This window comes from Galeopterus variegatus, unplaced genomic scaffold (assembly GCF_000696425.1).
Source record: "Galeopterus variegatus unplaced genomic scaffold, G_variegatus-3.0.2 Scaffold7773, whole genome shotgun sequence".
NCBI lineage: Eukaryota > Metazoa > Chordata > Mammalia > Dermoptera > Cynocephalidae > Galeopterus > Galeopterus variegatus.
The window spans coordinates 71,399-82,192 of NW_007733884.1; the positions used below are offsets into that span (position 1 = coordinate 71,399).

The following is a 10,794-nucleotide window of genomic DNA, read 5'->3' on the forward strand; positions in this document are numbered from 1 at the left end:
ACTGGACAATGAAAGAGATGATTTTATGCAGGCTGTTGCAAGAGGGGGCACACTCATTAATGAGGACTGCCTGGTGCACAGGAGGGGCCTGGGTTTTATAGAGGCAAGTAGACCGGAGTCACTCACAAGGCCCACAGCAGCAGGAGGAAGAGAGAACAGCGAGTCTTATCTACGTCATAGGGGGAAGGGTGGTCCTTTGCAGTTAGGGTTAGCCCTTTCCTGCGACGCAAAAGGGTGGGGGGATTTCAGAAAACCAAAGGGTGGGAGATGTCTTCATCACTACCCTTTTGCATGAGCATGGGGCTCAGATGAAGTTCAACACTGTCAGGCCCTAAACAACAACAGCTGAATTTTTCTAGAATTGTCTATCACATCACTGTTTTTCTGCTATTTATTGCTGGACAGCATAAGTCGCTCATACTCCCAAAGATATGCTCAAAATACATTGACACAGTCTCCCGGCAGGGCTCTGGGCTCCGGCATCTGCTCAGCGGCCGCCTCCCTCTGATCAGCCCGGAGGGACTGAGCCAAGGGGGGCAGGGAGGGGACACGCTCCGGCCTGGACATGAGCGTGGCCACATGATGCATCCCTGCCTCGGCTGCTGCAGTCTCCATCACCGCTGGCAGGGACCTCGGATCCCATCACATAGGACAGCATGCACCTTAAGATCCTGAAGAAAAGGTGCGAAATGTTCAAGTGATGTGTAGAAGTAGTTTGTGAGGGCACATCAGGAAAATCATGCAGCCATCAGGACACAGGCTCCGGGACGTCGAACATCATCCTCTCCTGATTGAAAATGACAATTATGACTCCTCGTTGTCATCATCGTCCTCTGAGGCTGACGTGGCAGACAGGGTCTGGTTCATCCACCACAGCTGTGGCATGATCTGTGCTGTCATGACATGGTTTCTGGTCACCTGTGCAGACTTTGTGGTGACATTCGTCCTGCTGCTGCCCTCAAAGACTTCTGGTACTCTGTGATCAACGGGGTCGTTTTCAACTGCCTGGCTGTGCTCGCCCTGTCGTCCCACCTGAGGACCATGCTCACTGACCCCAGGGCAGCACCAAAGGAAACGCTACCAAAAATACATGGAGAGTTTGCAGCTGAAGCCTGGCAAAGTGATCTTCACGTGCCCCAAGTGCTGCTGTTTCAAGCGAGAGCACGCCCACCACTGCAGTATTTGCAAAAGATGTATTCAGAAAATGGATCATCACTGCTCGTGGGTGAACAATCGTGTAGGAGAAAAGAATCAGAGGTTTTCTGTGCTCTTCGCTACGTATATCACTCTGTCTTCAGTCCATGCTCTGATTCTCTGTGGATTGCAGTTCATTTCCTGTGTCAACAGGCCATAGACAGAATGCGGTGATTTTCCACCTTCAATAACTGTAATCCTGCTGATCCTCCTGTACCTTGTGGATCTTCTGCTTTTCACTTTCACTGCAGGTATGTTTGGCATCCAGATCCACTCCATATGCAACGATGTGTAGAAGTAGTTTGTGAGGGCACATCAGGAAAATCATGCAGCCATCAGGACACAGGCTCCGGGACGTCGAACATCATCCTCTCCTGATTGAAAATGACAATTATGACTCCTCGTTGTCATCATCGTCCTCTGAGGCTGACGTGGCAGACAGGGTCTGGTTCATCCACCACAGCTGTGGCATGATCTGTGCTGTCATGACATGGTTTCTGGTCGCCTGTGCAGACTTTGTGGTGACATTCGTCCTGCTGCTGCCCTCAAAGACTTCTGGTACTCTGTGATCAACGGGGTCGTTTTCAACTGCCTGGCTGTGCTCGCCCTGTCGTCCCACCTGAGGACCATGCTCACTGACCCCAGGGCAGCACCAAAGGAAACGCTACCAAAAATACATGGAGAGTTTGCAGCTGAAGCCTGGCAAAGTGATCTTCACGTGCCCCAAGTGCTGCTGTTTCAAGCGAGAGCACGCCCACCACTGCAGTATTTGCAAAAGATGTATTCAGAAAATGGATCATCACTGCTCGTGGGTGAACAATCGTGTAGGAGAAAAGAATCAGAGGTTTTCTGTGCTCTTCGCTACGTATATCACTCTGTCTTCAGTCCATGCTCTGATTCTCTGTGGATTGCAGTTCATTTCCTGTGTCAACAGGCCGTAGACAGAATGCGGTGATTTTCCACCTTCAATAACTGTAATCCTGCTGATCCTCCTGTACCTTGTGGATCTTCTGCTTTTCACTTTCACTGCAGGTATGTTTGGCTGAAGGCGGTTTCCAGTACTCCCCACTGCCCAGAAGAGGCAGCCTTTGACCCTTGCAGCAAGTCTGTATGTGCGCGTGTGTGTACGTGTGTGCGCACGTGTGTGTGCGTGTGTGCATGTGCGCGCATGTGGGTGTCAAAATTGGCAGTGTTGTTCAGATGATGTAACATTTAACGGCTGTGTACAGCAAACAAGCTACTTTTTAGAAACTGATGTTTCAGGGGACAGGGGAGACCTGCTGCAGGGTTCCCCCAACGGGGTCCCCCTGGTGGGGTTACTATGAATGTATTGCATATGGGAGAATATCTTGATCTAAAGAACAGTCATTCCTGTGTAGTCCTTTGTTGTCCTCCTATTTTAATTTTATTTTAAAAATATGGAGTGCATGAGGGCCTTGGAGAGGCCCTCTCGTCATGCTGGAACTTGTAAATGACTGGCAGTGATTTATTTAGGATCTGAAAGGGCATCAGCAGCTCATCTGTGACAAACAGGGCAAAATGGAACCTACACAAATCAGTTGCTTGCACCAAGCAGAGTTTTATATATCTCTAGTCACATTTTGCAGATTTTCCAAACTAGATGATGACACTCTCTTCGGTTTTCACCTGTACAACCAATGAAAGGTGTGTGGCCACACAAAGAAGCCAAATGTCATTACCTTCCTGCACAGTTAGGATTTTTATTAAGAATATTTTGGGGCCGAGCCCGTGGCGCACTCGGGAGAGTGCGGTGCTGGGAGCGCAGCAGTGCTCCTGCCGCACGTTCGGATCCTATATAGGGATGACCGGTGTGCTCACAGCGCTCACTGGCTGAGCACGGTGCGGCCAGTCTCAAAAAGGACAAAAAAAAAAAAAAGAATACTTTGCATTTTCTAAGAAGTTGTTTGGCATATTACATGGGCTATTAAAACCCTGTGTACTAAGCTGCTTTTTTCAATCGCAAAGAAAAAAAAGTCAATCCAGTGAACAAGAATCCCTACCAGTCGTTTCAGGGAGTTCCTGTTGCCCCTGTGATTCATTAGTGCATTCCCTTGATCACAGAAGGGACATTTACATAGAAAGACATTTTGGTCTCAATTAGCTCTGACACTTGCACTGAACTTGCAAAAGATCTGTGTGCTAAACAGTGAAGGCGGTTTCCAGTACTCCCCACTGCCCAGAAGAGGCAGCCTTTGACCCTTGCAGCAAGTCTGTATGTGCGCGTGTGTGTACGTGTGTGCGCACGTGTGTGTGCGTGTGTGCATGTGCGCGCATGTGGGTGTCAAAATTGGCAGTGTTGTTCAGATGATGTAACATTTAACGGCTGTGTACAGCAAACAAGCTACTTTTTAGAAACTGATGTTTCAGGGGACAGGGGAGACCTGCTGCAGGGTTCCCCCAACGGGGTCCCCCTGGTGGGGTTACTATGAATGTATTGCATATGGGAGAATATCTTGATCTAAAGAACAGTCATTCCTGTGTAGTCCTTTGTTGTCCTCCTATTTTAATTTTATTTTAAAAATATGGAGTGCATGAGGGCCTTGGAGCAGATTTTTCATTATTCTGAAAAAATTAGCAGTGCATAAATGGCACCTCAGAAAGAGAAGAGCAAAGTCTCATGGTGGCCTCATGCCTCGTGCAGCTCAGTGCTGGTGGTGGCTGGGGGGTAGGGGAGGTGTGTCAACGGTGAGACATGAGAAGCCAGAGTTGGTCTTCTGGTGCCTCTGGGAAGGTGAGGGGCTGCAAGGCAACCAGCCCCTGGCAGGGCCACCACGTGCCTCTGCGCAGGCAGCACTGATGCTGAGAATGGTCAGGACAGCAACAGCTCGCGTTTTTCTGTCATCGTTTACGTTTATTTCTCTACCCACGGCACAGGTGATGAAATCAGATCCTTGGTGTGGAGCTTAAAATTATGCCAGACAGCAAACAGCTCCCATCCTTGGGTACTTGCCTTAAACTTGCTGGTTTGTACATTCTTTGCTGGATGCATCAAGAGGCAATCTGACACAAACACGGCCTGAGGGTCTTCCTTTCAGCCACCTCCCGTTCTGAGAAAAGTTGGTATCTCCCTCCTGGGAACTGTTTGCCTGTGTGTTCCTCTGCGAGCTGTTTGGTTTTGTTTTTAGTTACTCTGTACCCTGTTCTGATCAGGGCTTCTACCACTGTCCACATAGGACCACAAAGGGACCTACCTGAGACTCAGTCATGGCCGAGGGAACAAACCTGCGGGTGCTTTTCAAATGGACTGAGTCACTGAAGACATGTGAGCTACTAGGGATGAACTGGGTCACAGCGAGAGGACGGGACGCGTCTCGTGGGTGACCCGGAGACTGTTCTGTGTGTTCATTTGCACGTCTGTTGTCTGGGGAGGACGTGTGCACTGGGCTTCAATGTGAGGCTTTTAATATGTATATCCTGTTTATCAATAAAAAAAATTATCCAAGTGGTTGAATCCTGTGAGACGTGGCAAGTACATGCAAATCAAGTGTACTTGACTTTTCAACCTCTTCTTTCAGTGTAACTTTTATATGAAATAAAGCCACCAATTGTCGGTTCTCAAGCAAACAAAATACATTGACACGTTCTTTCTTCTGGCCTGCATATGGTAAATAGTTCCTTATTTTTCCATAGTTCTGTTTCCTGGTTTTCCTTTGCTAGTTTCTGAATCCGACAATTTCATGGCAAAAATATTAGAGAGTTTAAAATTTAGATAATGCAATAAATTCTTCACCTCCAGTTATCAGCAGTAATCCAGGCCTTGTTTTGTCTGACATTGTCTTGGGTGACGGTTGGCTGGTTGGTCTCAGGCTCAGGATTGGGACTGTGGTCTCACAGGACAATCATCCACATGCACAGAGCAAGACTGCTTCATAGAAATGCATGGGTGCTGCTGAGGATTGGTGCTTTGGTTGATTTTTTGGTTTTATTTTTTCTCCCTAGAGGACATTTTACATTTTGCCACTTACGTGAAGAGTCCCATGTGGAAGTGGGACTCTACTTCCCATTTATTTTAATGATTTTTAAAATTATTATCATTGGGCCGGCCCAGTGGCGCAGTGGATAAGTGCGCCGCTTGGGAAGCGCGGCGGCGCTCCCGCCCAAGGGTTCGGATCCCACATGCAGACCGGTTCCCGCTCACTGGCTGAGTGAGGCGCGGGAGCGACACTGAGGGTTGCAATCCCGTTGCCGGTCCCCGGTCCGGTACGGGGGCAACACTGAGGGTTGCGATCCGTTGCCGGACACGGAAAAAGACAAAAGAGAAAAAAAAAAAAATTATTATCATTGATAAATGGTTCATGTGGCACAACATTCACCCTTTTAAAGCATACAATTCAGTGGTTTTTAGTATACTCACAACGTTGTACGACCACCACCGCCAACTAATTCCAGAATATTTTTATCACCCCAGAAAGAAACCCAGTCCCCATTAGCAGTCACTTCCCACTCCCACCTCTCCCAGCTCCTAGCAACCATTAATCTATTCTCTGTTTCTGCAGATTTGCTTATTCTGACTGTTTTGTATAAATGGAACCATACAATATGTGGCTTTCTCTCGAGTGTACCTGGCTTCTTTCACTTAGCATCATGTTTCCAAGCTTCATCCACACTGTAGAGTGCGTCAGCACTGTACCCCTTTTATTGCCAAATCACATTCCCTCAAATGGCTACTCCACATTTTGTTATCCATTCACCAGTTGATGAACATTTGGGTTGTTTTCACTTTTTGACTATTATGAATAATACTGTTAATATTCCTACACATGTTTTTCATGTAGACAAAACATTTCTCTTGGGTATATCCCTAGGAGTAGAATTGCTGAGTCATAGCGCAATTGTATGTGTAGCTTTTTCTAAAGCACCTGCTCCGTCTTGAGTTCCCAATAGCAGTGTGTGAGGGCTCCAGGTTCTTCACATCCTCGCCAACACTTGTTACCATCCATCTTTTTTAGTCTAGTGATCCTTGTGGATGTGAAGAGGCATCTCATTGTGCATTTGATTTGCATTTCCCTAATGAGTAATGAGTTGAGCATCTTTTCCTGTTTTCATTGGCCATTTGTATATCTTATTTGAAGAAAGAAGATTTTTATTTCTTAATTGGGTTGTCTTTATTTCTGAGTTGTAAGAGTACTCTATGCATCTTGTATCTTTGATAGTCCCTTATCAAAGATATGATTTGCAAATATTTTTTCCTGTACTGTGGGTTGTCTTTTCACTTTCTTGATGATGTTCTTTGAAACACAAAAGTTGTGAATTTTGATGAGGTCCAATTTATCATTTTTTTCTTTGATTACTTGTGCTTCTAATACTAGTAATGTTTTAGTGCCACATAGAGCTTAGTGCCCCAGACAGTCAGCTGCTGGACACTTCTTGATTTTGGTCCAGGGCTTTTAGAGCTTTGGAAAATACTATTATGCAGTGTGTTAAAAGAAAAAACTGTAGAGACAATAAATTCAACAGAATTTATTTATGCAAAGAACAATTCATGAATCAGGCAACATTCCAAACTAGAAGAGATTCAAAGAGCTCCACCCAGCAGTGTGAGTAGCAAGCTTTTATAGGCTGAACACAGAAGCAAAGTGGAGAAATCACCTGCTTGGCTACTGCTAGGCACTTGCCTTATTGGGGCATGATGTGGTCAGTCGTCTGTCTTGATTGGCTGGAGCATGGCTGTTTGTGATTGGCTAGAGCGTGGCTGTTTGTGATTGGCTAGAGCGTGGCTGTTTGTGATTGGCTGGAGCGTGGCTGTTTGTGATTGGCTAAAATCCAGTAATTTGTTACAAATAATAGATTCTTAGTTAGGTTTTGGTTCCTTTATGTACTAAGTTGGGTCGAGGTCCGTTACTAGGTCCATTACTAGGAACTCAAAGTATGGAGGCAGCCTCAGGCTCATGGGCTCCTGCTTATTTAATTTAACAAATGTGTATTGCTGTAATTACATTTTTTGTCTTTCCCCTCAAAGAAGAAGAGTGTCCAACCCCCTGACTACTGTCTCGGGAACCTCCAAACACTGGCATGGAGCAGAGTGGTGGCACCTCCTCCTCTAGGAAGTTTCAGAAGATCTTCACCATTTTTCAAGCCTCTTCTCCAGCATTTCTCCCAAATGAATTCATTAGATGTTCTTCCCATTAGATGTCTGCAGGAAAAGGGCCCTATGGTCGAACAAGGGCCTGACAAATCTGTCTAGAAGATTTACAATACATTTGACAATAAAATAAAGTCTCTGAGAAATTCTGCAACAAGTGAACCATTTTTTTTTCTTTTTGGTGGCCGGCCACAATAAACCAATTTAAACCAAAGTTTCTCAAGTTATTTGAGTAAAAACCTGTTACAAATAAAGAACTTAATGCTTTTTTGATTGGTCGGGAGACAATTGGCTGTCTTAGGGACATCTTAGTGACCTGACACATTCACATCAGTGTCCAGGCTGAGTTTGAAGGCTCTCTTCCCTGCTGTCCCTCCTCCTACCGTCTGAACATGTGGCTTCCAAGTAGCTGGGGAAGGGAGGAAGAGTGGAGGATCCCAAATGGGAGATTCTTATGGGCTGGACCCAGACACCACCCACATGCTTCTGCCCAGGTCCCTCGGCAGAACTAGTCTCATGTCTCTAGATGCAATGTGGTCTCTGTGTGTGCTTAGGAGGAAAGGTTTGGTGACATGTAGTGTGGTACCAGCCACACACACTTTTGGAAACGTTGTTTGGCTGGCTTACATGGCTTCAGAAGAGGCATGCATATTGGTTGACATTGTGTGAAGAAGTCCCCAAGGGCATTGTGACCTTTGCTCCTAGACACCTCCTCATGGTGACACACACGTATTCTGACCTAGCACTTACCTCACTATCAATAATTTATATTTCTGCAAGAAACAGAGGAACATTTGGAAGATCACGTGCCCAAAACGTTGACATTTTTTATTTCATCAGAGACAAAATTGGACAAGAGCAGTCGAGTTCATGACTTTTGATTGCACCACTGAAGGTCAGGTCACTGGGATCCATATGTAAGAGCATGGCTCAGTACACGCACAGACCAGAGGACCCTGAGAAACAGAAACAGCTGACACACTGGCAGAGCTGACCGCAGCCATCATCATGTAGAGCCTGCTCAGGCACTGAGAACGAGGGGGGAAAAAGAAGTAAGGCCTGTGGTCAGTACCCGATGTTTTCCCAGAAAGAAAAATAGGTCCCTGTGGTTGGCGCATCAGGAGACACCGTGTGCTCCGCTTCTAATAACACACATAAAAGCCCTGAAAGACACGTTAATATTTTACGCAAAAAATCAATAACTGCCTACTGAGTGCATACGATTGCCATTATGCTTCATTAAAGTGTATTTAAAGCCTTTTCAGCATCGAGTGGGGTTGCAGAGGACCAGGTCTGCTGCAATGTGGTGATGGAACAGAAAGCGAGGAATCAGTGCTCGAAATGGTTGGGGGAGCTGGGGGGCCTGGGGTGCGAGGTGCTCGGGAGGGTGAGTGGGGTTGCAGAGGACCAGGTCTGCTGCAATGTGGTGATGGAACAGAAAGCGAAGAATCAGTGCTCGAAATGGTTGGGGGAGCTGGGGGGCCTGGGGTGCGAGGTGCTCGGGAGGGCTCCCGGGTGGGGGACAGCTGGTCCCAGTCTGGGCGGGCCTGCCCGGGGCCCCCCAGGCCCTCAGTGTCCTCCTGTGTCCGGGCTGCACTGCTGTGAGACCAGCCTGGGACCTGTCTGCCAGAGGTGACTGTCAGGGAGGTGTCCCAAGGCAGGGCCGGCTTTCAGCATCCTGCGGGAGGCACAGCTTGTTTTAAATACAGCGTGATAATGGGGACAGAGCACCCACGTGGCAGACAAAGCCTGGCTTTGCCACCCTGTGAATCTGCACAGGTCCCGTGCTCTCCCAGCAGGGCTCGCTTCCTCCTCAGTGAGCAGGGACTGCCTGCCCCTCCCAGGAGTCCAGCAAGGCCCAGAGAGATGCATGCGAGGGAGCCCGAGGCAGGAGCGACTGCAGGGCAGGAGCTGCCGGTGCCCTGTCCATCTGCAGCGTTTCTTTTCCCCTCTGAGCATCCCTTCCTGCCACTCCTCACTGCCTGGGGCTCAGGCCCTGAAGTCGGAGACCGCCGTCTGTCTCCTGGCTCCACCTGAGCAACTGGGAGCAGTCTCTGGACGCCGCCAAGGCTCAGTGTACTCAACTGAAGGTGAGAAACGTTTTGTCATCCACCCACGGGAGGGCTGTTGTGAGGACTAAACATGGTAACGCACAGAAAGTACTGACACTGCCCAGCACAAGCAGACATGTACAAAATGCTGTGGGTATTTCATTGTTATTTCACTGCGGGTCCCAGGGCTAATAGAAAAGAAGGCTTCACCGAGGGGGTGCGGGGAGATGAGCGTGTTCAGCGCTGCGGGAAGGGAGGAGGAGTTGGGCTGGGACACCCACCCACATCCTGGGCCCGGGGCCAGGTGGGAGGCGCACGTCTCCACAGCAGAGGGTACCTGTGTGCACGGGGGAAGGTGGGCCTTCTTGAGGCTTCTGCTGTCTCTTACCAATATTTCCCCAGTAGCCCCTTGTGTCAGGGGAGCTGGCCATGCTTATGTTTCCTTCCCAGAGGCCTTTCCTGGAGTGTCTGCTCAGGGACCTGGTATTTCCCTATCACTGCACAGGTAAGCCAGTAGGATTCCTTTGAGGCTCAAAAGTAATATTGCAACCCAGAGGTGACTGGGCCCCCAGGCTGGCTCAGTGGGAAGCCCACACCCCAAGGCTGGGGTTGTGCCTTTGTAAAAAGTCCAGACCCACTAAGAAGCATCCCCCAATAGTGTGGATGACATTTTATGGAGAGGAAAAGAAGAGGTTTCATGGACATCACACCACAAACTCTGCTGTGACATCTCTCACTCCAAGTTCCACCTCCTGGGGCAGTCGGCTGGTCCAGCCCCTGCCTCCCGTCCTTCCACCCCTATGGCCTCCCTGTCCTTCCCTGTACACTCCTTGCTTCCCCCAAACCCTCCACGCCTCTTCTCATTTCGTCCCCACCCACAACCTGCTCAGAAAAACAAAGCTTCTGTTTCAGGCTACACCCAGAGGAAGAGAAAGGAGAAATTCACCTAAGAGGTAACATTTTCCTAGTCACAAGGTACCTATAAGTTCATCTTTAATAGTTTTTATATCAAGCACATTTGCTAAGATTTTATTTTTCTTCTTTCTAGTAGCAAAGCAACAAGAAATGAAAGTTTCCTGTCTGGGTAGGAAAACGCAATTTACTTACGCTTCTCTCCCCACCCCGAGTTCTCAGCCTGGAGAAAACACTAACAAGAGGATATAAAGTGAAATTTCATTTTTACTTTACTTTGAGTCTAAGTATCCTAGAAAGGAAATAAGTAGAAGGGATTAATATATTTTCCTTAGGACCCCATTTAATTTAAAACTCATATAATTCGGGCCGGCCCGGTGGTGCACTGGATAGTGCGCCGCTTGGGAAGCGCGGCGGCGCTCCCGCCCGAGGGTTCGGATCCCACGTACAGACCAGCCGCTCACTGGCTGAGCGAGGTGCAGGCGCAGCACCGAGGGTTGCGATCCCGTTGCTGGTCCCGGTCCGGTACGGGCG

General features: G+C 48.2%; 2 pseudogenes; both read left to right on the forward strand.

Annotated features, from left to right (window-relative positions):
- Positions 1 to 739: 739 nt before the first annotated feature.
- LOC103607850 lies at positions 740 to 1,489 on the forward strand (annotated as a pseudogene).
- Positions 1,490 to 1,520: 31 nt separating this feature from the next.
- On the forward strand, positions 1,521 to 2,240 carry LOC103607849 (annotated as a pseudogene).
- Positions 2,241 to 10,794: the final 8,554 nt, after the last annotated feature.